Raw genomic sequence first — 23245 nt, 5'->3', positions numbered from 1 at the left:
CATATTTCTCTTTAATTAAGCCAGGGAAAACCTTGTAGTACAGCCAACCCAGCTCATGTAGCCACTTATGTTTTAATTTAATTACCTGTCCACTTTGATAATTATTCCTCCTGATTAACAGGGAGAGAAGGGTTCCTAAATGGGATGGAAGATGGGTTAGAGGTCCAAACATCGTTTTCCTCCTTTCACCAAGAACAAGAATGAGGGTACCGAATTTAGATGTCCAGGTCAGCTTGGACTGGCTTGACTTTATTCAGGCAGTGCAGAGCACCGAGTCCTCTCATTTCCCTGTTTTATATTTAATCCTACGATTTTATGCAGCCCAAAACAGACAACAACACACAACTCATCATTCTGCAGGCAGGCGGGGGTGATTGAAATCTTTAGTCAAAATGTCAGCAGTTACACAACAACAAGCACAAGAATGATTCAGCCTCTTTGCTCTCTGCTGTGCTTCGCACATAGTTTTCAGATGCAGGATGCAGGTTGATGTTAACTAAGCATGTTCACCCTGCTGGGATTGGGTTAGAAACTTTCTTTAAGAGCCCTTGCGTGGGTTTTTCCAGATCCAACTTTAAAAAAAGAAAAGAAAAAAGGTGCACCTTCCTAATCACATCCACTTAGAAAAGCATCACTCATCACCATCCAGTTGCTCACATTAGCGCCCGTCAATTCTCGGGAGATTTATTTCAGACATATGACAAAGTGTTCCTGGCAAAATCCGTCAGGCTCAGAGGAGTAAGTAAAGGAATATATGGGTGCTCATATACACTCACACACACAAACACACACCTAAACATTTGCACGCCGACACACACACATGTGGAGACACACATATTTTTAGTGCTATTGATTGTGTTAATGAATGTGTTGTGATTTACTGCAGTGGTGGCCGATTGTTAGGTGGTGTCGTGATGGACTGCCATCATTTTCCAAAGGTAAAAGCATAGATAGAGGAAAGGCAGGAGGGCAGAGTCCCATTTAATGGCCAAAGCAAAATTATTCCTTGATCTTTCTTTGAGTTATAGCTTCGTTTTTTTCTCCTCCTCCCTCCCCCACTTTTTTTTTCTCCAGCGACAGGTATGATGTAATTTCCAAATTTCATCAGAGACAGTAATCTCAACACTGATTATCCTGTCAATTAGTAAATGAATGTGGTGGCAAGGGGGGGGGGGGGGGGGGGGGGGGAGCTGGTAATAACTCTGCAAAAAGGAGTTGTCAAGCTTCCAAAATACATAAAGGACACAGTGAGGTAGGCAGACAGTAAAATTTATCTAATCACAATATAACTGTCTATTCTGAAGGGAAGTGCATAACAAGTGTGAACCTACTAAAACGGATTTTATACCTGTTTTTATTTTAGGAATACAGCGTTTTTTATTATTATATTTTTTAGGATGGCTTTAAATCTTTCTGACATAAATCCATATAGGATATTATTTGGCATAAAAACCTCTTTTTTTAATGAAATTACATTAACAAAAGTCAAGAGGAACAAGCATCTAAAAGACAATAAAGAAGCTATATGGAGAATTTTGCCATTTTTTTTTTAAGTTTGCAAGGTTTATTCATTCTTTTTACGATTTACTTTTTTATTTACAGATACATTCGTAACTCTGACATGCAGACACGTAGAGAAAGCGATCATTTCATGGCAGACTTTGTCCTGTTTTAAACGATCGTTCTTTGTTACTGGTGGGGTTTTTTTTTTTTGGTTTTTTTTGGGAGCTCAAACTTTGCGCAGGATAACATCTGTTCCTCTCTGCCGCCACAATAGCGCAACTCAACCAGGATGCAAAAGCGAGGTCAAAAGATCAGTGCCTTCCCCTCATCCGTGCGCATGCACGCCCACACACGCGCGCACACTTCTCCGGGGAGCGACGGAGAGATGCCTCTCACTGGCTGCTGTTTTATTATGCGCCGGGGCTTTGCATGGATAGGACGAAAACGCGCACCTGCTTTAGAGGCATTACGGTAGCACAGCAAACTGTCCTCCCGCAACACACACTCCGCACTCGTACACACACTCGTACACACATACAGCTCCAGTGATTCAACCCTGATTTCCAGCGAACGAGCAAGCAACAGACGGGATGGCAAAAAAGTGAAGACCGTTGGAGAGGTTATACGCGCTGAGTGAGCCTGCTGAGGAGAGAGCTGGGGCTTGGGGGGAGAGGAGAAAAAAGCGGAGGCAACTAAACAACAAACAGAAACGAGAAGCTGCGTTGTTTCTCCGCGGCAACTTGCGCTCAGTGCCAGAGTTTTAGCGGCAGTATTGTTCTGACTTCACTCCAGAGGGGCCACTCCGAGGAGAGAGGACGCACACAAAAGGGGAAAGGAAAGGACTAACGAGCACGTTTTTTTTTTTTTTTTTTTTTTGGTCGTTTAAAGTAATGGTCCTGCCGTCTTAGATCCTAGATTTCTCTGTCTCTCTCTGCTCTCTGTTTCTTTCCACTTTTATTTTTATATATATATTTTTTTAAATTTTACGTCCCTTCGGTTTGTGTCCCCCCTTTTGTCGCCGCGAGAGAGTGGACGCGCCGGGGTTTGAGGAGCAGAAGCGGGGCTGCCCACATGGTCCAACCACTGGCGTGAAAGTTGACTTCTTCAGAAACCAAGAGAACAGGTTGATGCATTATCTACACGTTTCCCCCTTCTTCTTATCTTCCTCACTTTCCCCTCACTCTGTGCTCCCATTGAAACTCTCCGACACACACGCTGCTAGACGCTTTTAAAGCGACGCACTTCAACTTTTCATGGCACGTTGTGAAACTCCTCCAGGTCTGCCTAATAATGTGATAGAGTATTAAAGTAGGTACGATCCAGCGGCCACACTAGGGAGGTTTTTGTTTTTCTCTTTTTCTTTCCCCCTCCTCCGTACTTTTTCTGTTTCATTCTAACTCTGACTTTTTCCTGGAGTGAAACTTTTTTTATTTTATTTTCATACTTTCTGTTCTAAAAAAGAAAACATATTTAAAGCAGCTGTTTTCGTCCTTTCAGTGTTCTCGGTAGAATGAAAAATCGAAGTTTCTTTCTACCTCATCACTAGTTTCACGCCAACCTATATCCACAGAGTTCAAATCCAGCCTCCTTTTAATCGTCGTTTATTTAACTGGATATTACGGTGTAGTTTGTAAATTCTCTAGAGCCTACTTTGGATGACTCGGAGGGATACCATTTTTTGCGTAATGTGTCATTGTCCGAGGTTTTCGCTTATGAGACCAGAGAAAGGGAAAAAAGTTTATTTCTCGCAGGTTTAGGACGAGCTAAGATTTCGGGAGTGGACTCAAACGTAGGGAATAAACTTGTTGATATCGCTCGTTATATTTGATCATACGCGTGGACGTGGCTTATGTGGTGGCGATTTTACACGAACGGTCACAGGCAGCCGTGTGAGAACCACTTGCTTTGCCATCGCTTCATACCTCTCTACCTCACAGCTGGGTTTAGTGTCTTTTATTATTGAACTTTAGTTTCCTACAATTAAACGTTAACGTTTAAAAATAAAAAAGAAAGGCAGTTAAACTTCTTACTTACAGAAAATCCCTGAACAAAAGAAACAAAAGAACAAACAACTTTCTTATTGACACGTTTAGAAGGTCTGAGGACGTTAGTGCCTTTAGGATTTAGGACTTTTCTCTGACCACTGAGGTTTGAGGTGCCCGTTGTGGTTTCCTTATTTGAGCTGAATTAAATATCCTAAATGATATCTTAAATAATAGCAGCTCTGTTCTTTAGAGAGGGACGTTTTACCAGCTGAACGTGGAGGAAAACTTCTCCCTGCGTTGTAAAACTTCCAGTTCCAGTTTCAACGTGAACCTTTGAACGCTTTATGTACATAAGCAGGATTATGGACAGTGATTTTACGTACATTATAACCCTGACGCGTTTAAGGGTTTTTTTTTTCAGAATCGGTAATTTAAAGTGATTTAATTAAAAAGAATGCACGTTATATACTTTCTAGATTATAATATAATAAATCTACTGACATAGAAATTTCTTTTTTAAGAAATTGAACACAACCTCTGTGTGACACATGTTTTTCCCTTCTTCTCGCGCTCATAAACCGACTAAAAGTAGGCCTGCACCACAAAGGAAAATATTTCTTTTTTCTTCCGCGAACTACGACTTGTTTTAAAAAATAAGAAAAGTATTCTGCAGAGATAAAAACGTTTAATGTGGATTTTCTTGTGTGCACGGCGTGCAACACAAAAGCAACTTTTGGGCCGTTGAAACAAAGTTGCTGATCTTTTTGTCTTTTGAGGGTTTTTGATTTTCTTCCATTTCCATGAAATAAAATTGCCTTTATCAAATATGAGATATCGGGCCGGGCACACAGAGACTCTCGATTGAAACCTTCAGATCAAGAAAAAAAAAGAGGGAGAAATGAAATGACAATTCGTTGCTGTTAGTTGTCTGTCACCGAGAGAAAAGCGTACAGGCCGTGTGGGTGCTCACCCTGACACGGGCATTATTGCCCCGTGATTGATGGGCGCCGGGGCATTTGGCATAATTAATTTTATTTACTGTGTCCTCTCTCTCTCTTTCTCTCCCTCTCTCTCCCTCTATCTCGCTCGCTCTCTCCTGTTGTGCCCCCTCCCACCCTCCTCTGTGGTGGCATTTCCGCGACTTGATGACATACTTTTAATTGCACTTTAATAGAAGATCCAGCGGGAATGAAAAAGCTCTTAATCACGTTTTATGACCTTGTCACAGTTCTGGTGTCAGACAGGAAAGCAGGTATTTTGTGGTGGCTCCGAGCCCGTGCTGTAAAGTGTATACCGATTTTCTTTCCTTCATTTTTTTTTAAGATTATTTCATCTTCATCTATCACGCCACAAGCTGTGGAAAACGCACCTTAGAATAGTTAATGCACAGTGGCCTTCATGCAGATACAAACCCTGTTGCTGTTCATTTTAGCCATCTATCCTAGAAGGGAATTTAAACTGTGTGTGTTGATTGGTAAATGTAGTAGAAGAGGCTGACTGCATGTTTTATAAGATGTTTTATAAGCATATTTTTTAAAATCCTGAATAACTGGACCAAACCAAGCTGGCAGTAACTCAGTACTATCAGATAAACATTTTTTTTTCCTTTTTTTTTTTACAGGCTTAACCATTTTGCCAAATATGGTAAAATGTTTCCTAAAATTATGGAAAATGTAAATCTTATATTTGTGAAGGTTATTAATATTATTAAATTAGGTATTTCACAGCTGCCTGATCTTTCAGCTGCTTAAGTTCTTTTTGTTGCAGTAAAAGCACAGCAGCTGTGTTGACTCAGTTTAAGAATGATCTTTGGAGTTGGAGCTATGACTTCTCAGCACCCATGCCAGGTTACTACACAGTTTTAGCTGTTTTTAAGTTTCTGTTTCAAGTGACTGCTTTATGAAGAAGAAGCCTCATGGAGCTCAAGTAGAAGTGTGAAACACTGCTGAAGAATAGAGTACAGGATTGTTTTTATTTCTTCTTCTCCTTTAAAAAAAACATTTGCCTACCACATAAAGCCTGAAAAAAAATCGGCGTGAAGTTATCATTTTCGTGTAATGCTTATCATTGATAGGCTATCACATTAGTGACAGGCTTTTCATGAAAACACAATAAGAGACAGTGAAACAAAAGAGTGTTTGAGAGGCAGAAGTAGTTATTTAGTTTTTTCTTGTTGTAAAAAGAGTGTACGTGTGCAGGAAGCCAGAGGTGTCAAAGGCAGATTGACTCTCTGCTCTTTGTCGGGTATTGTTTGCCTGTGTCTGTGTGTTTGCTTGGCATTGCCACCTTTTTTTCATCTGACTTGCATCAACACTTTTTCCCATCTTTGGTGGTGTTTTTCTTCTTTTTTCTCTCCTCCCTCCCAGCAGCTGTGTCTTTTCCATGTCCTGTTTCTCACATACTGCTGATTTTTAATCGCTTTCAGACGCACAGTTGTCTCTGTTATGCTTTCTGACACCTTTCCTAAATGATGATATTTTATTTTTCAGCTTGGTCCCAAGTATGTGATCGTGTGCCGGGGTGTGACTGGAAGAGTCATGTGCGAGACCGTCTAGAGACGGGTAGTAATGGCTTTGAATCTCGTGCGCTTTAAAACCCCTTCAGCAGGATTAAAAGCCACCAACATGATTGTGTTAGTCCATAAACTCGCTCAGAGAGTCCTTACCTCCAACATGAGCGCATGGGAATGTATGTGTGAAAAGAGTGTATATATCAGAGTGCGGGAGTGTGTGTATACGAGAGTGCTTTTTTCTCAATTCACCTGTCCTGCTCGAGTGAAAATGGACATTATTTCAAGTTTTAAATGTCCTGTGCGTCGGTAGCATTGATGGCTCGCCTGTCCGTCTCTTCATCTCTCGTGCTCTCTTCATTAAAACCCTCCTGCTATCCGAAACCCACAAGTCTGAGTGGGCTTTTGGCTCCAAAGTGATGTTGAAGAGCACCCGTATATGACACTGCTATACATGTAGGGTTTGACCTGTGATAGATATTCACAGATTTACTTCTATTGCAGCACTTAGTGCTTTACCTGCTTAAAAAAAGCTGAAATGGTTAAATTTTCGATATCCTTTATTTGAGAAAAGCAAAAAAAAAAAAGCCCAAAAAGGAAGAAAACCCGTGCTGGGAGAGAGAGCGTGTTTTTAAATGGGCTTATTTCAAGTGTCGGTCCTGAAGCTGACATTATTGCAGGGCTGCATGTATTTGAGGTGAACATGCGTCGGGCTTTAAGCGCGGAAAAGACAAGGATATGAGATATTCTGCTGATCATAGCAATTCTATAAATGTTTGTTAAAATTTCAATTTGAATTAGGTGTATCAGAGATTTTCATAGAAATGTTTTTTCCCCCTTTTCACATTTTTCTGTGATTTAAAAAGAAATTAAGTGTAATAACAATTTGGCATTACAGTATAAATTATTTTACATTGTTAAAAAAAAATTCTTGAAATTTTATGAACAAATGTGTGTGTTAGGTGTATGTGTTATTGTATATGGACAGCTCAGATGGTGGGTTAATGTTCTGGTTGTGAATTAAAGTCGGTGAGTGCACAGTGAAACTGCCGGCACATTGCTTTAGACTGAGGCCTGATTATACATGTGGTTCTAATTGAACCTGTTATTTAGCAGAAGTTAAGGGCTGAATAATTTCTATGAAAGCGTGAACATCTGTGTGTGTGTGTGTGTGTGTGTGTGTGTGTGTGCGCGCGCAATAAGTCCAAAACATTTTTCAAAGATAAGATGTGTGTTTTGTTTGTTTTTTGTTTTTTTTTTTGGGGGGGGGTGTTGACAGGTCAGAAGAGGTGTTGTACAGTGAAGTTTCAGGAAAAGTAAAAAGAAAAGAAGGAAGATGCTTTAGCAAGTTGAGCAGCTGTGCAGGAGAGATGATGTTGTTTGTTTGCTTTTTCCTTTGCCTTTTGTGGCTTTTGAAAGAGCTGTCACTGCTTATGTGGTGACAGCCGAGCCGGATTCCTCTCTAAAATTTAGGCGCTCTTTCCCCCGCGGTGAATGATAAGGTAATCATTTTGTCTGACACGGTGGTTTAGCCTGTGGTCATTAACATGTCAGTGCATTTATGATGAGACGTTTCATACGTTTTTCTATTTGTGTTTGGGATGACTAGGATGCAGGCTGACTCCGGAGATGTTCCTAAAGCTCCACAGAGCGCCAGCCCATTAACAGCTGATTGATGTGGGAAGGAGTGACCCGAAATCTCAGAGAGGAAGCGACTGTTTCCTATGGGCGGGGAGTGAGGGTGGTGGGGTGTGGAGAGAGAGATAGAAAATATGAGAGAAAGCCTCTGCGAAGTGAAGGAAACAGCGGCGCGAGGGTTATAGGCATGGGTTATTATAGCTGAGGAAGCATTAGATCAGCCTCTCCAGAGTGCGCTTGGCACCTGAGGCCATGTGAAGCAGAGAGTTGGAGCTGAAGGAGAGGGCCGTGGCTGTGGAGCTCGAAGGACTGAAAGCAGATCGCGAAGTAAGGCAGTTGTGGCGCTATCAGGTTTGATTTCAGAGACAGAGAGGGAGGATCTCAGAAGATCGTGGCGTCAGTGGCACTGATCAGGTGGAGCACTTGAGATGGTCAGTGTAAGCAGAAAAAAAATTGCCCTCAGAGAACGCTATTGTGTTCATGCGGAGCATCTTCATAAAGAGAAAAAAAAAATCAGTGGTTGCATCCCCCGCTAACTCTGCATTGCTTCTGACAGCTGTATTTGTGTTATAGATTTTCCTTCACTCTATCCCGTCTCCCTTTTCCTTTTCCCCTGCCTCGCTCTCTCAGTAGTCGGCTCCCCTCCTCTCCATCGCCTCCACCCTATGACCTTTTGTAAGCACTTCATCAGAGAGCTGTTGGTGTTTTCTAAAGCACTGCGACAAACTGACAGGGCAGCCGTCAATCGAGCGGGTAACCGAGGGAGCGGAGCAGTGGAAAGCTTCACTCAGAGCAACAATGTGACTAAACTTTCTGCAGCACTGCTTTAATGTGTATTGAAAGGATGGCTGTGAAGGGTAGGTGACAGCTGTGAAGCACAAGACTCAGGATCATATAGATGCGCGCACACACATTTTTGCACATTTCATAAATGCTCTGACTGTAGAGACGCATTAAACAGCACTTGAGTGCTCGTTTGTCCGTGGTGCTGTGGCGGTATAATCTGCCGAGCGGATGAGTGAACGCTCTGATGAAACGCTAAGATTCACACCAGAGTAGCACGCAGTCCATAAAGTATTACCTACAAAAAAACCCTCCTAAAATCTTTACTTATTACTTACTTTCGACATTATAATTTCTTTTTTTCAGATCTAGCGCTAGTGTGATGCATTTTACCTTTTTTTTATTAGCTTTTGTGATTTGCATCAGATTCTTTGAATTACCTCAACAATAACGACTGTGGATTAACACACGATGACAGGAAATAAGCACCACAGCAGTTTTCCCTTGTCCCTGTTGTTTTCCATCCTGGTCCAGGGAGGTAATAACCATTCAAACGCGTCTCATTATATTTCAAATCCGTAAAGTATCGGGATGTTGGCTAACCCAGGCGAAAGTAAGGCTGGATCGCTGGCATGCACTCCTCTTTTATGGTATTAGTATTTGTGGTATTAGTTCCGGGGGACATGGGATGCCTACTTAAGCTATTAGCATGTGAGGCGCCGTGGGATGATCCATCCCCTGACAGGACGAGCTGTTAACCAGTGTTAAACCAAATCACAATAGGCTGCCTGGGTTGACGGATTGACGGCGCCTCTCACCACTTGACTGGGCCGCCCCTTCCTTCCCTTTTCTAAACTTCACGCACAGATTTGATTTTACTTCCTTAAAACTTCTGAAAGAGATTTTTAAAAATGTAAAATAGGGGGGAAAAAACGACGATTTGGCCAACAAATGCCAACTCTCTCTCTTAACTTCTCGCTTCACTCTGCTTACTTTTTGCTTTGGTCTGAAGGTGAAGAAGACTATGCAGGCTTTGCCCAGTGGGGTGCGGACTCTGGCTTTTGTGGTGGGCTTTCAGATAGTGAGAGGCAGAGGAGGGGATGACAGCTACTGCTAGAGGTTCGCTACATGGGGGATTGCTTATAGATGCAAAGGACACAGTTGTGGTCCGCATGTGCGTACCCTTATTTTCTCTGCATGTAAGCGTGCACATCCAACTGCAATTAACTGTCAGTCAGTGGGTGACCCTCCACCCCGTTCTCTCTCCCTTTCTCTGGCTCTCTCCCAGAATTCATCAAGTTTCGGGCTTTGTTTTTCAGACAGCTCGCCGAGGGAAAGAAAAGCAAACAGGTCGTTACTTTTCCGACATGTTTTTTCAAAACGTGTTTAACCGATAACGATGCTACCTCTCGTTATTTTTATAGGCTGTTTCATCTGCACTGAAGACCGATTTAAAATTAAGGAAAAAAACAAAAAAACTTTTCCGGGCAGATTGTGCGAGCTGTGTGCTTGAGTAGCTTCTGGAGCTTCACTAGCGGCCGTTTTTTTTTTTTTTCTTCCACCCTTTGGCTGCTTGCTGAGCATTGAAACTCTGTTAGTGCGCATACACATGCAAGCCTGTGTGTGGTGGGCATTGTTGACCGAGAGACATCTGCCACTAGATTATTCCCAGCTGTTATCTGAATAATTGTGTAATCCCCCCACCACCGCCGCCACCCCCACCCATCCTCGCTGCCTCTGTCTTTTACTCCCTCCTTCGATCCCCGGGCTCACTCCTCCTCCTTCTTCTCCTCCTTTGCTCCCTTCTTGCCCCCACATCTCGTCTTCCTCAGACTGATGAGACGGAGAGTGATGAGTCTCTTTTCTGGGTGTCACATTGGGCCTTCTCAGGAGTGTTTATGAATGTGTGAGTTTGAGTATGTGCACATGTGTGTGTGTGTGTGTGTGTGTGTGTGTGTCTCTGTGGCTCCTGGTCACCGGTCATTGTCTGACATTTGTAGGAGGATTTGAGCACACCCCACACATGCACACTCACCTCCCTCCACCTCTCCTTCCCTCTCGGGGAAATAAAAGTAGCCTAATCCTGCCAGATCAAGGCTGCTGTCCACCACAGCTTTACCAGCCTGTGAATTAGAGCCCGCTCTCATGTTCCTGAGGAGAGGGAACGAAGAGCATGTAGGTGGGTGTGTTTGCGTTGTGAGCCGCTGGCCTGTGAAGCAGCGTTAACTGTCTGGAGGGGGGGAGGAAGACAGCAAGGAGCGATGAGAAAACAACAAGGTGCAAACACAAGTGGAAAAGCAGGAAACGTGATATTGGTTGGAAGAAGTTGGGTCTTTTTGTTTTAACAAAATGCACCTACACTTTAAAAAAAAAAGAATTTACATGTGCCGTAGTTTTTCTTCTTCTTCCAGCTCAGTACATCGACTTCAGATTTAAAATGAAAAACAGAGAGAAGCTTTAGTTTAGGCTTTAAAAAATTAATTAAAATCATATTTTCTTGGATTAAAAGAAGAATACATCATTCGAATACACTTCTGTCACATTCTCACTGTTTCGCTGTATCTACAAAGGGACAACACAATGTTTAAACACAGACACTTTTTCCGCCTTCACAGACAGTTTCGGTTGACTTTTAATGAGACACACGTGTGTCTCTCATTAAAAAAAAGAAGAACATTTAATCAGGTCTTTTTTAAAAAAATATATAGAGATTGCAGTAAACAGTCAATTTCTTCTGCTCTGCTTTTGTGTGTGTGTGTGTGTGTGTGTGTGTGTTTTAAACAGGCTGTTATACAAATCTATCAGGTTTGCTTCACTCAGAAGGGCACTCGCGTATACTCAGCATGCGTGCCTGCATTTGCTAGGGCTGCCTTCTCTTCGGGTCCATGGTTGGTCGAAAAGTGTTCTTTTCCCTGTTGGAGCTCCAATAGTCGCTCAGTGTGAAGGACTCAACACTTGCTGTCTGTCTTCTCTCCTTCTTGCCTCTTATTGTGTTGCACTTTCTCCTGTTCATGTGTTTTTTTTGTTTTTTTTTACCCCCCCCCCATCCGCACTCTCCCTCTCCGGTACTCTCCTCCTCTCCTTGTCAAGCCCGGTGTCTAATTATCACAGCTCTGTGTTCCCTCAGCCTCTTCATTACATCCAAGATGTCATCACAGTTTAACTCCAACATTTGCTACCTCTGCTCGGGCCCCTTTTCAATAGCTATAATTTATTCCGGATTACTGAAATGACAAGCGTGTGAGTGAGAATTTTTCAAAATGACTAAAATGCTTTTACAACAAATTTAAAACGTTACAGAAAAACAGCTATAATAACCCGTGCCTTTCTTTTCTTCTTTTATTTTTTACATCTATTTTTTTAAAAGAAACATTTTATGGAAGTTTATGCAAGAAAGGCAGGCAACTATTACTTTATTCTATATTTTAAAAAAAAACGGCACACATCATTTTTAGCTGCAAACTTATTCAACTGTGCTTCTACTCTTTGAATGGATTATGTCGGTGTGTTGAAATACATCTGAAAATTTTATTCAGTCCGTTTTGGGATTGTTAAAAAATATTGTATTGTTTTGTCAGCCCACCTACTTGTCCCTGGACAAAAGGTTGTCCCTCGCACTGTAAAGATACACAGACCTTAGAAATGATTCTCTGACAAAAACAACATAGAGGAGAAAAAAATAGATTTCTGCTTTGTATTTTGCCTTTATTATTTCCACAATGATCTGTTTTTTTATTAAGAACTGGAGTGAACACTAGAATATTTTTTTTTCGTCCAAGATTAAGAGGTTGAATAGTAGCCGTAGGGTTGTGAGATTAGCAGATGCCACAAGGCCGATTTTTCCCGCTGAAGGTCAGTGCTGCCGTATGCAACCTGTAGCCCTAATCGGTAACTTCTGCTGCTGCAGGTTTCCATTGTCTAAAGGTCAGTCAGGAACAGCGCATTAGCCTCGGAAAGTAGTTAGCATAAACGAGGGAGGGGACTGAGGGAGGAACGAAGGACTAAAGTACAAAAACGAGGACAGGAGGGAGGGTGAGTGGCAATGAAACCCTGGCATGCTTTGTGGTGTCAGGCAGGCGTACGGCTTCTGGGGGCTTTGTGAAAAGTTTGCCTGCGAAACTTTGCTGAAGGCTGGGTTTGGTTTGAGCAGCTCCCCCAGGGGTTCGCTCAGCGAGAGAGAGAGAGACGGTGGAGGTGGAGGAGGAGGAGGAGGAGGTGGGAAGGGACGCGAAAATGCAAAGACAAGGAAAGGGGAGCAGAGCACAGAGAGCGGGCATGCCATCACAGTTGTCCGTTGTTATGGGGCACAGGCCCTTAGTCGCTGATCTAAGAAACACAACCATTGACTCACGCCCCCTCCTAATCCCTCCCCATTTTTTCCTCTTTCCTTTTCACCCTCCCCTCTCTTTCCTTATATTCTTTTTCTTCCTACTCCGCCTGACTTCCGTCTATCTTTTCCCTTATTTTTGTCTTATTTAATTTTCTTGACAGATCTGTGCTGTGGACTGGGCGCTAGTTATTAACATACACTCTGATTTGTTAGAGCACTGGCTGGGACTATTTACTGGTAATGAGGATAGGGGTCCTGTGCTGTTAGTAACTTGTTTGACCTCCAGTCGCGGGGTCAAGTTCATCCCGAGGAGGCGTAGATCTCTAGTTTCTTAGCCCAATCACGTGACTGCACCATCAGGGGTTGTTGAGGTGTATGTGTGTGTGTGTGTGTGTGTGTGTGTTGAGGGGGACCATAGTGGGAGGAGGTCCTCTTCATCCCAAATTTGAATTTCTCATCCCCTTCTCTTCCCTCTCCGTCCGCTCCTTTGTCCCCTCTCTTCCCACAGGGTTAATTGAAGGGGAAATTGATAGTTCTGTGCGGTAATTGTGGCTTTGAGAATTCTGCGTCTCCCACAGAGAAAGATGAGGGCAGCTGTACCAAAGACAGTGTAATGTGTTGTAACAGGGGAAAAAAGAGAGAAAAATATGGTCAGAGAGGCAGATGGTAAAAAGAAGAAGAAAAAAAAACGAACACCCACACCTCTACCATTTCCCCCCTGGGTGGGGGTTTGATTGGTTGATGAGGGAGCTGGTTGATTGGCTGATTGGCTGATGAACTGAGTTTTTTTTTTCTTTTTTCGTGCAACTTTACTAGCCAGGCTCTAATAATCATTCAATTCATCATCCAATCAGAGAGACTCACCACACTGCTCCGTATCCTCACTGATTCTCCTTTTAATTCTCCTTTTGACCACCCCTCACCCCCTCCACCCCTCTACCCTTCTCCAATCCTCCCATACCTCCCCGAGGAGTCTGGGATGGACAGATGAGAGGAGCCCGCTGTATCTGTTCCGTTCTGCTCTGCTGCTTTCTGAAGTAGAGAGAGACAAACTTATATTCCACCGATACCAGCCCTGAATGGACTCTCTCTCTCCTCTCTCGCTCTCTCCTTCAAGAGGGGCTTTTCTTTCCCAGGGGCAGAGCTTCATAATTAGTCTTCTTCTGGAAATAGAAAACTAGTTTTCTGAAGTGACGTCAACCTCCGATGTGTATTTTTTAAGCTGCACATCTGAATTAAAAAAAAAAAAACTGAAGTGAAATCTGTTCTAGGTATCACTAAATCATTTTTTTTACTACCATTCACTTTGTAGCATTTTCTCCTTTTTTTTTATCTGTCTTACAAAAATGTCAAAACTGACACTTGGATTTCTCAAATTTATTGACTTAAAGCGAGCATGGTTGGATAGAGGTTTTCTTTTTTTTTTCCTTTAGGAAAAGCAGGTGTTGTTTTAGCTCCTGCTTTAGTTGTTTAGTCTCAGCTCAGGCCACCTCAAGGCTGTCACCCAGGCAACATTTCATTGTTGTCTTTACACTATTTAATTTTCATCAGTGTGCACTAAAAATCTGTCAGTGTATTCATTTCTCTCTTTGACTTTATCTCTGCTATTGATTTAGATTTTTCTGCCCTGTTTTTTTCACCTCTTTTTTTTTCTCTATCCCCCCCCCCCCCCCCCCCCCCCCCCCACCCGCCTTCAGCATCCACACCCACCCGCCCGCTCCCCTCTGTCTCTCCCCGGCACTCTCCTTTTCTCTTCCCCTCCCCTTTTCCTTTCGCTTTCTCTGTCCGTTAATGAGAATGTGTTAACGAGAAAGAAAGATCTATTGGGTATAGCACAATTTATCAGAAAGGCAGAGGTTTGGTAGGGGGAAAAAAAGGCGACGGGCCCTTCAAAGAAGTCCTATTCTTGTGGTTGTGAATGTTTGATGAGACAGTGAAAAGTTCCCCCTCTAACGTCATGGTGTCTGAACAGAAGAGAACAGAACCGTTCTAATCATGCCGCACAGAAAAAATGACTTCCAACCCGATTTAATTAACTGATAAGAAACGGCTTCAAATTAATTTTTCAAGGATGTTAGATTTTGATTAAGAAACTCCTAAAAGAAATAGACGAATAATCAATTTTTTAATCAACTTACCCAAATGGTAACTGGTTAATATGATAATTCTAGCAATTAGGGCAAATATTGTCGAGCAGCAGTTTCTATGCATCCTGTTAAAGGAATTATAATATCTTTACATCTAATTATCATGGTTATTTAATTTTTTTGTATGGCTACCTCTCAATTTTACCATTCAATTTTTTTTCATCTGCCATTATAGGGATAATGAAAAGAGAGTTGGAAAGTGTAATAAGATGAAACTTTTATAAGGGCCAACCTGAATGGGGCTTTTCACGCGCCCTGATTGGATAGATATTTAGGAAAAGGAGAGGCGAGTTGCTCAGAATGACATTATTTCAGCTCGTTTTACATGTAAAGCTGAGATGGATCTTTAGATGTGGGATTCTTTTATTTCGTCAGCAGATTAAAGTAGCTAATAGCTCCTGGCTTCTCCGTGTGTAGCCTCTCTTATTCATAGGCAGGCAGGTAGGCGCGCCCATGAATATGCACACCATGCCTAATCCGCAAAGTTTGAAATCATCTATTTAATTTGGAGAGAGAGGGGAAAAAAACAGATGCAGCTTTTTCAAGTGAAGGAAAGGTTACGCTGTTCACCTGCTAGTGGCCATAAAGTGTTTGCGTGTATCCATTTGTGTGCACATGTATGTGTGTGTGTGTTTCCCTAATTGGACAGGTACTGTAGCAGAGGTGAAGAGGGGCCAGTTAAAGAAAGGGAGGTGGCCGGGGGGAAGCACAGAGATAGAGCTGGCAGGGGGTCTGGGGCTTTGGGAGAGCATCAGAGAGACAGAGTTCTTTACTTCAAAGACGGCTTACAGCTTGGACAAACGCAAACCGTGCTCACATGCCACTGCAGCACACACACACACACTCCACATTCAGTGGCTCTTTTGCCTCTCATGAGATGAATATCCATCCCCTCTCGTACTCCTCTCTCTGCGTCTCTGCTATATCCCTCGCTCCCTGCATGCTGAACATCAGTGGAGTCATGCGTTCAGAGGGAAATATTGACAAAGCGTTTGGAGAGATGGAATGGTTCCTTTAATTATATGCTGCTCTTATGATGCATGGTGTTTCTGTCTGGCTGCTTACGCACCCACACATCCAGACACACACACAGAGGCACGAGCGTGCTGATCAGCTGAATAGGTATTCCTGGCACAAGCCCCTGTATTGAGCGTACATATTCAATTAGCAAAACTCATTAGCAAAACTTGGCATTTGTTGTTGTTTTTTTCCCCCGCCTTGCTGAGAATTAATGGTTTTGATATGCTAATTAGCGGGTAATTTAATTTCAAAAGGCCTCAATTAACAGCAGCGTTGTGGACACGACGAAGTTAAGCAGCATAATCTAATTTGCATTAGTAACGAGCAGGGAGTAATTAGTCTCTAATTAGCCACTTCAGACAGCACTTGTGTTTACTTTCCTAATGAAGTGGAGGGCCTTTCTTTTTTCATGCAGAGAAGCCCACGTGTGTACATGCAAGTGTGTTTATGAGGGGGCAAGCGTGTGTGTGTGTGTGTGCGTGCTTGTCTGTGTGTTGTTGTGCATGACTGGTAAGGGGGTGGGACCAAAGGCAGAGCGGCATATGGCTTACAGTTTGGCTCCAGTTACACACAGCCCCCCACCACCCTCCACACACAAAAATACTTACTCGCACACAAACAAACACTCAGACACACTCGAACATAGAGGTTAGGCCTCGCCGTCTTACGTAACTGGACACGCACGTACAGTAGCGTTCGCTCCACTGAAACATCTCTGTGAGCTCATTTACACGTGCCACAAGACACTGGTTGAGTGTGTTTGAGTGGATTTGTCTCGATAGTATTTCCCCTGGTGTCATTTTTTTGTGTTTGTGTTGCAATAGCTTGCAATGTTTACCTCTTTTAAATATATATAGTCATGTATTTTCTAATGGCTCTTTTTATATTGCGGTGTGTGTTGTTACAAACCCTTGTTGCCAGTTTGTCTAATGCAGGGTTTATTTCTGGTACATGGTTGCCTGTTGTTGACAACGTACAAAAAGCAGAAAGGAAAGGGCAAGGAGCGGCTCCGCAGATGGATAAACAAACAGGCCACGTGGCTGTTTTTATTCTTTGCATTGTTGTGTTTTAAAGGCTCTGGAAACTTGTGCTGAGTAACGATACAGGAAAATATTGGACAAAATACAATGCAGATTTTTTTTGTGTGTGTGTGTATATGTGTGTGTGTGTATGTGTGTGTGTGTGAACAGTTTGAACTTTTCCATTCATAGTTGTGTCAAAAACAAGTTGAAAACAACAGGCTTCCTCCTGGGCTTTTGTTGGGAATCGAGACGGTGTGGAAGGGTTTCAAGGGGAGTAACATAGTGGGGTTTTAGGGAAGGGGGGACAAGCAGCTGCCCTCTAAGCCCAAATCTGTTGTTCAGAGGAGGTGGAGGAGGGTGGAGAAACACCACAAGAGTCCCACAAAGAAAAACGCACACTTTGTTCACTTTGTGTGCAGACAGGGCTATAGTCTCAGATTATGCTACATATGTTTATCCCTAGATATTATTGTCTCATAATCTTAATTTTTACCCATAATCCAGTGCATAGGACATCAGAATACTTTAATCCCTAAGGAAATTATGTAAATTGGTGAACAACTAGAGCTCATCCAGGACATTAGAGACAATGCCAGTAACTGGTAGCCACTCTGATGGAAGGTGTTTCTTCTGAAGGCTTTTCTCCAACCTTCCCTGGGAACAATACACACAGGGTCACAAAGTTCGGTGACTTTCTTCTGAAAAGTGCAGGGTCAGAGCGCTGGTTGGTAGAAGTAGTCAGCACTCAGTGGACAGGACTTGGAAGCCATATAAACACGCGCGTGCACACACACACACACACACTGTGAATGCACGGCAACCCGTAGTGTTGAACTTGTATGATTTACACACGCCAAGAGCAGAAGCTGGAAAGAATTCAATAAATATAATGAATGAAGGCGCTGCAGTGATTATGAGCCTGTTTCCAAAGCTGACCTCTACCATAACACACACACTCGCAGATTTATAGGCACAAACATCCACAGATATACACGGAAACACTAACACATACACACCCATAAATAGGCAACTGATTTACAAATGAGCTGACCTGTGTGTTGGCCTTGCTCTCAGATAGGCTCGCATCCCCGCCAGGATGCATAAATCACTATGGACATGCATATGCATGAGCATCTGAGGAGGTGGGATAAGTGTGTGTCCGCATGCGTGTGTACGTGTGTGTGTGTAAAAACCAGGCAGCAGCAGTGTTTGTATCGATCATTGAGGCTTAGTTAAGTGCCTTTTATTTCACTGAGTTAAAGTCAAGGACCATGGACAGGCCTCTCTCCAGAGCGCGTTGGTTTTGAATGGAGAGAAAGCAAGAAAGAAAGAAAAAGGAAGAGAAACTCTTAACTGTTCTTTTTCCCTCTTTTTCTTTCTTTCTTTCTTTCTCTTTTTTTTAGTGGCATCTAGGGATAGCACATCACATTAATGGAACAGAGATGACGTTTCACATCTCGTCTCTCTCTGGAAGAAGTGGTTTTTGGGGTTGGACCTTTGCCTGATGTATATGTGTGTGTGTGTGTGTGTGTGATGTGAGCTGCTTTAACCTCCTCTTGTTTTATGGACTTATACATGGCTCTGGATCTCACTGCCGCTAGATTAATTTACACACCACTCACATAGGCTTGCCAAATCTCCCTCTGTCTCTCTCTCTCTCTCGCTTCCTCCCTCCATCCAAAGACAGAGCAGAAATTGCCTAGTGAGGTAAATAAATTACTTCCATCGATTGCTGTAGTTGTGGAGTGACTTTATCGCAGTTTGACTTGTCCAGATACAGATCAGCATGTGACAGCATGTTTTTATAATGTGCCACTACGTCTACGTGTGTGCGATTTAGTTTGTGTGTGCGTGAGTGAGGGTATTTGTCGGCTGCAGAAATCACTAATTGATGGGTATCTCGGCATATTAAAAGTTACTCTTAGTGGTGCAGCATTTTCCACAAGCCGTGTGTGTGTGAGAGAGAGAGCATGTGTGTCTAACTGAAACAGGCCTCCATATGCTATGCATATTGAAACACAGAAGAATTAGGGTTGGTGCTTTTAGAGACGGGTTTGCAGCCCACATTATGGCCACATAAGTTGTTGTCTGATTGCGTTTATTGCTGCTTTGTTATCCATCAGCACTAAACTGATAGCAGCTGCAGATAGATGATATCTTAATATCGCTCACGCTGATACCTACCTCTGATAAGCTTTATCTCATAGCTGTTGCATGTGTGGACACTGCACTATGTGTGTAATAAGCCTTTAGGCATACCCTAACCTCCATGCTCCAGATTTCACCTAATTGAAAAAGGTTAAAAGTTCACCCCAAAAAAGTGCAGAGGCCTCGCGCCCGTGCATGTATAGCAGTCTGGGCCACATGCTGTTTTAATAGTCGCTGCGCTGACGTTACTGCCAAGGCCAAGAAGCCACCGTTAAAAAGACAGGGCTCTGGAAAAAGAGTGAGAAAAGGCCCCATCTGTTTGCGTTAAACAGTGGAAGAACTGACCAGTGAGGGAGCAAATGAGCGGCAGACTGCTAAAAGATATCTGCCGCAGCTTTTCTTCACTCGTTCTGCTCAACCTTGATTGCTCAGTAAGCAGCTTCTTTTATCCTACAGCTCTTCTTTTATCTCACTAATTTAACACTTTTTTCCCTCATTGAGGTAATGGTATTTGCTTTTGTCTGACAGCATTTTTTCTATTCTAAAATAAAGACACTTTAACGGGCCTAAAAGAAAAGTAGCACGTGAATGCAGTTCAAATGACAAGGAATAAAACGGTTAAGCCTGAGAGCTGGCAGCTTTTTAAAACTATATATTATATATATATATATATATATATATATATATATATATATATATATATATATATATATATATATATATATATATATATTTTTTTTTTTTATTTACTCTTGAACACTATTACTCATGTTTTATTCTGACTGGCCTGTCTGTCATCTACCCTATCAGATTATTTTCTGAATCAGATGCTCCTGATTTGGGAATTAATTAGGCAGTGCGGTGGCGTCAGGGTTGAGATGTTGGGCTTGTTCGCTCGCTATTTTAGTAGCTAATTACTGAGGGGGAGAGTGTTAATTGGAATTCTCTTAGATAATGTGAACTCCTCTTTCCCTTTTCTCCACCACCTCCATTAGAGTTTAATACAAAACTGCAGAAATAACAGACTCTCTCTCTCTGTCTCTTTTTATTCTTTAATTATTTGTTTATTTCCTTGATGTTTCTGACAGAAGCTCAGGTGATCCACTTGGACAGGTCATGCTGGTTCTGTGTACACGTGTAGCGTAGCCTGTGGATTCGTGTTGTACTGAACTGACATATAGATCAGTAATCCACTCAGACTTCAACGGGATATAGACTTCTTTGCCCTCACTGACTAGCAGCCTGTTAGCTTTAACGTGGCACAAAAGGTACAGAGACGCAGTGGCACAGAGGCATATCACGCCAGCAAAGAACAGAAGTGGTTTGGTAAAAGAGGGCTCGATTAAAACCCTCATTTAAAGTTTAATTTCATTTAAAGTTATGTAAAAAAGTGTAATTTTGATAAAAACCTTCTATGAGGACTTGATCGTTTTATTTAGTTAGTTTTTGCTGAACTTAATTAGCAAAAGTGGTTTAATGTGCATTTTGAGTTATTTCATGGGGGGGTGTTAAAATGCTAATTCTGTGGTGTGTACGTAGGAGGATAAAACAAAAAAACAACAAAAAAAGATTTCAATTTTAACGACTGGAATGAAACAATAGTTGCATTTGGATGTTGTTATAAATGGAGCGAATGGCTGACTAGATAAACAGACTTCTATTGCTGGCGCAGGAGCACCCACTTGGGGGTCTTTTTCATATCTGTGCTCTGTTTAAAAATTTAACTCCTAGCCAGCATTAAGCAGAGAGGGTAAAAATTAATATACAGCGAAAGAAGACTAATCAGAGATCTGTGGTTTTATTAGAATTCCTCCGTCGTGTTAAACTGTGACAAAAACATTATTTAACATCTTTACCTCCACTTCAGCCACTCAGAAAGGCTCAGCACACACACACACACACACAGAAGGCCGTACAGTATTTTAATATCACTGCTTGTATATTCTAATAATCCTGACACCACTTGAAATATAATTCTTTCCCCTATTTTAAATCATGGATGTGAAATTGCATTAAGGCAAGAGTGTGTGGGCATGAAAGCAGGGATGTTAAATGGACATATGAATGCAGGGGTGAATCCTAACCTATTAAGTACTTTCCTTATTATTTCTGAAAGTGGAGCGTGATAATTAGTTTGGTTGAAATCCTATAGTGGGGTGGAGGTATGGGTCTCAATAGTTGAGCCAAATTAATTTCTTCTGTCACCTTGAGCATACGTTCCTCTTAATAGGTTTAATTTATTTCACGGTGATTATCTTCTTCTTTTTTTTTTTTTTTTAAAACCACTTGACTGTGATGTTCATATTCACAGCAAAATCCGCTTCAGCCTTTTGCACATGAATGGTATATTCATACCTAAATATGATATATCTGCACAGCGTCATTACTGCCTGGCTGCTGAGTCTGTGCGATCTGAGAGATGGCACTGCGCCGTTTTCCCAGGGGTCCCTGCTGCCGCTGCTATTGCGGCCCAGTTGTCATGTGATCCATGTGTCTGGCTAAGAGCTCAGTTTTTCTCAGGAGTCACTCCAAGTCTTTTTAGTCCTAAAAGTTAACAATCATTCTTGATGTTAAATCCATCAGAAACCTCCATGTGCCACGAGGTCGCTTTAATAATCTCCCCTGTGTGTGTGTGTGTGTGTGTGTGTGTGTGTGTGTGTGTGTGTGTGTGTGTGTGTGTGTGTGTGTGTGTGTGGAGGTTAGGGTGGGCCATGGGAAAGTGGCATACCTGAGCGGATTACAACGATCCCAAGGACAGCTTTCCGTGGGACAGATTGAAATACTAATTTCTTGCAAATCCGAGCACAGTGCCATTTTGTAACATCTCACACACCCCGGGCCCTTTTCTATCCAAAAGAACATGAGTCACTGCGAGACGAGCATACCTAGAGGGTATGCTTGTGTGGGTGTGTGTGTGTGTGTGCATTGCGCCCCACCCCGGTATGTATGGTTTGTTTTTGATCCTCCAAGGATCACTCTAGTTGCCCTCTCTGGTTTCAACTTACACTGGTAAATTACACCCAATCACTGAAATTACATCCTATTTGCTCTCTCTCTCTCTCTCTCTCTCTCTGTGCGTGTGTGTGCGTTTGTCTTGATTGTTGACGTCATCTCGCAGAGCTGTTCTCGATGTCAGGTTTGATTAAACTGAATGAAGTCCAACTGTTTTTGTGTTTTCGTCATTTAGGGGAAGTAAAATGGAAATGCAGCTGTTGTGTTGTGCGCGCGTGTGTGTGTGTTGGAGAAAACTGGTTTGTGGTGTGCGCCGGCGAGTGTGTAAGACTGGTTGTCAGCTGGTGAGCAGCAGAGACGCGGTGCATATAGAGAAACTGGTGTGCAAGTCTCAGTTTTCATTTGAGCTGCTGCAGTACGGGAAGTCTGATGGGTTAAAACTCAGATGGAGAAGCTGCAGTCTGCCAATTAGTGCACCAGATGTCAGTTATTGTTGGACTAAGATTATGGCAATAACTACAACAGGCCAACGGTTGTGTGTGTGTGTGTGTGTGTGTGTGTGTGTGTGTGTGTGTGTGTGTGTGTGTGTGTGTGTGTGTAAGTGAGCTAACTCCAGCGTGATAGATTTTAAACAATCTTCGTTTGGGACTTGCTCTCCTATTTTATTACTCTTCTGGCACCTGTAGTGTTTTTCAGAATTCCATCTCTCTTCTTTCTCTCTTTCTGTGTAGTTTTTCTGCATTTTGGAAATGTAAACACTTACAAAATACATCCAGATGTTACCAGCTGTGCTCCGCCACCGCAAACACTGGGCAGGCAGCGTGTGTGCGTGTGCGCCTCAAAGGCTCCTTTCTCAACTCTTCACTCTCAGACAGACAAAATGATTCTGTTGTATACCTCTGCTTCTTTGTCTGAGCGCGAGCAGGTTTTTAACTATGGTGTAAAACAGTGTGTTTTGACTATTGAACTGTCAAAGTTGTTCAAAGCTGCTGAATTAAAGGCTCAAAAAAGTAGGAAAAAGAATGATTTCATCAAAAAACCGACCTCATGTAGAGCCCATCTTCTGCTCCTCTCTCTCCCTGGCATAAGCACGTGCTCCAGCACGCAGCCTCATCTCCTGCAGGACTACCCTTTTTATGGCTCCATGCAGATTTGCCATCACGACAGATTGGACCGAGTTCAACTACTCTGCGTAGGCGACGGTGATA

At 42.5% G+C, this 23245-nt stretch overlaps 1 protein-coding gene across 3 annotated transcripts in view; it reads left to right on the top strand.

Annotated features, from left to right (window-relative positions):
* The first annotated feature begins 1839 nt into the window (after positions 1–1839).
* foxp4 (forkhead box P4) overlaps positions 1840–23245 on the top strand; it is a 92861-nt gene continuing 71455 nt past the window's right edge. For 2 of the 3 annotated variants that reach the window (XM_085273659.1, XM_085273658.1), the window contains exon 1: positions 1840–2626. The gene's annotated coding sequence lies outside the window, so the exon portion shown is untranslated. The remainder of the gene's footprint in view (positions 2627–23245) is intronic. The other variant, XM_085273657.1, reaches the window with a different exon arrangement.

The sequence above is a fragment of the Mchenga conophoros genome, linkage group LG5, assembly GCF_057382185.1.
Source record: "Mchenga conophoros isolate Kocher_MC1m ecotype Shallow Benthic linkage group LG5, M_conophoros_male_GT1.1, whole genome shotgun sequence".
In the NCBI taxonomy this organism is placed as follows: domain Eukaryota; kingdom Metazoa; phylum Chordata; class Actinopteri; order Cichliformes; family Cichlidae; genus Mchenga; species Mchenga conophoros.
Note: the sequence above shows the minus strand (reverse complement) of the source record. Positions and strands in the feature narration are given on the sequence as shown.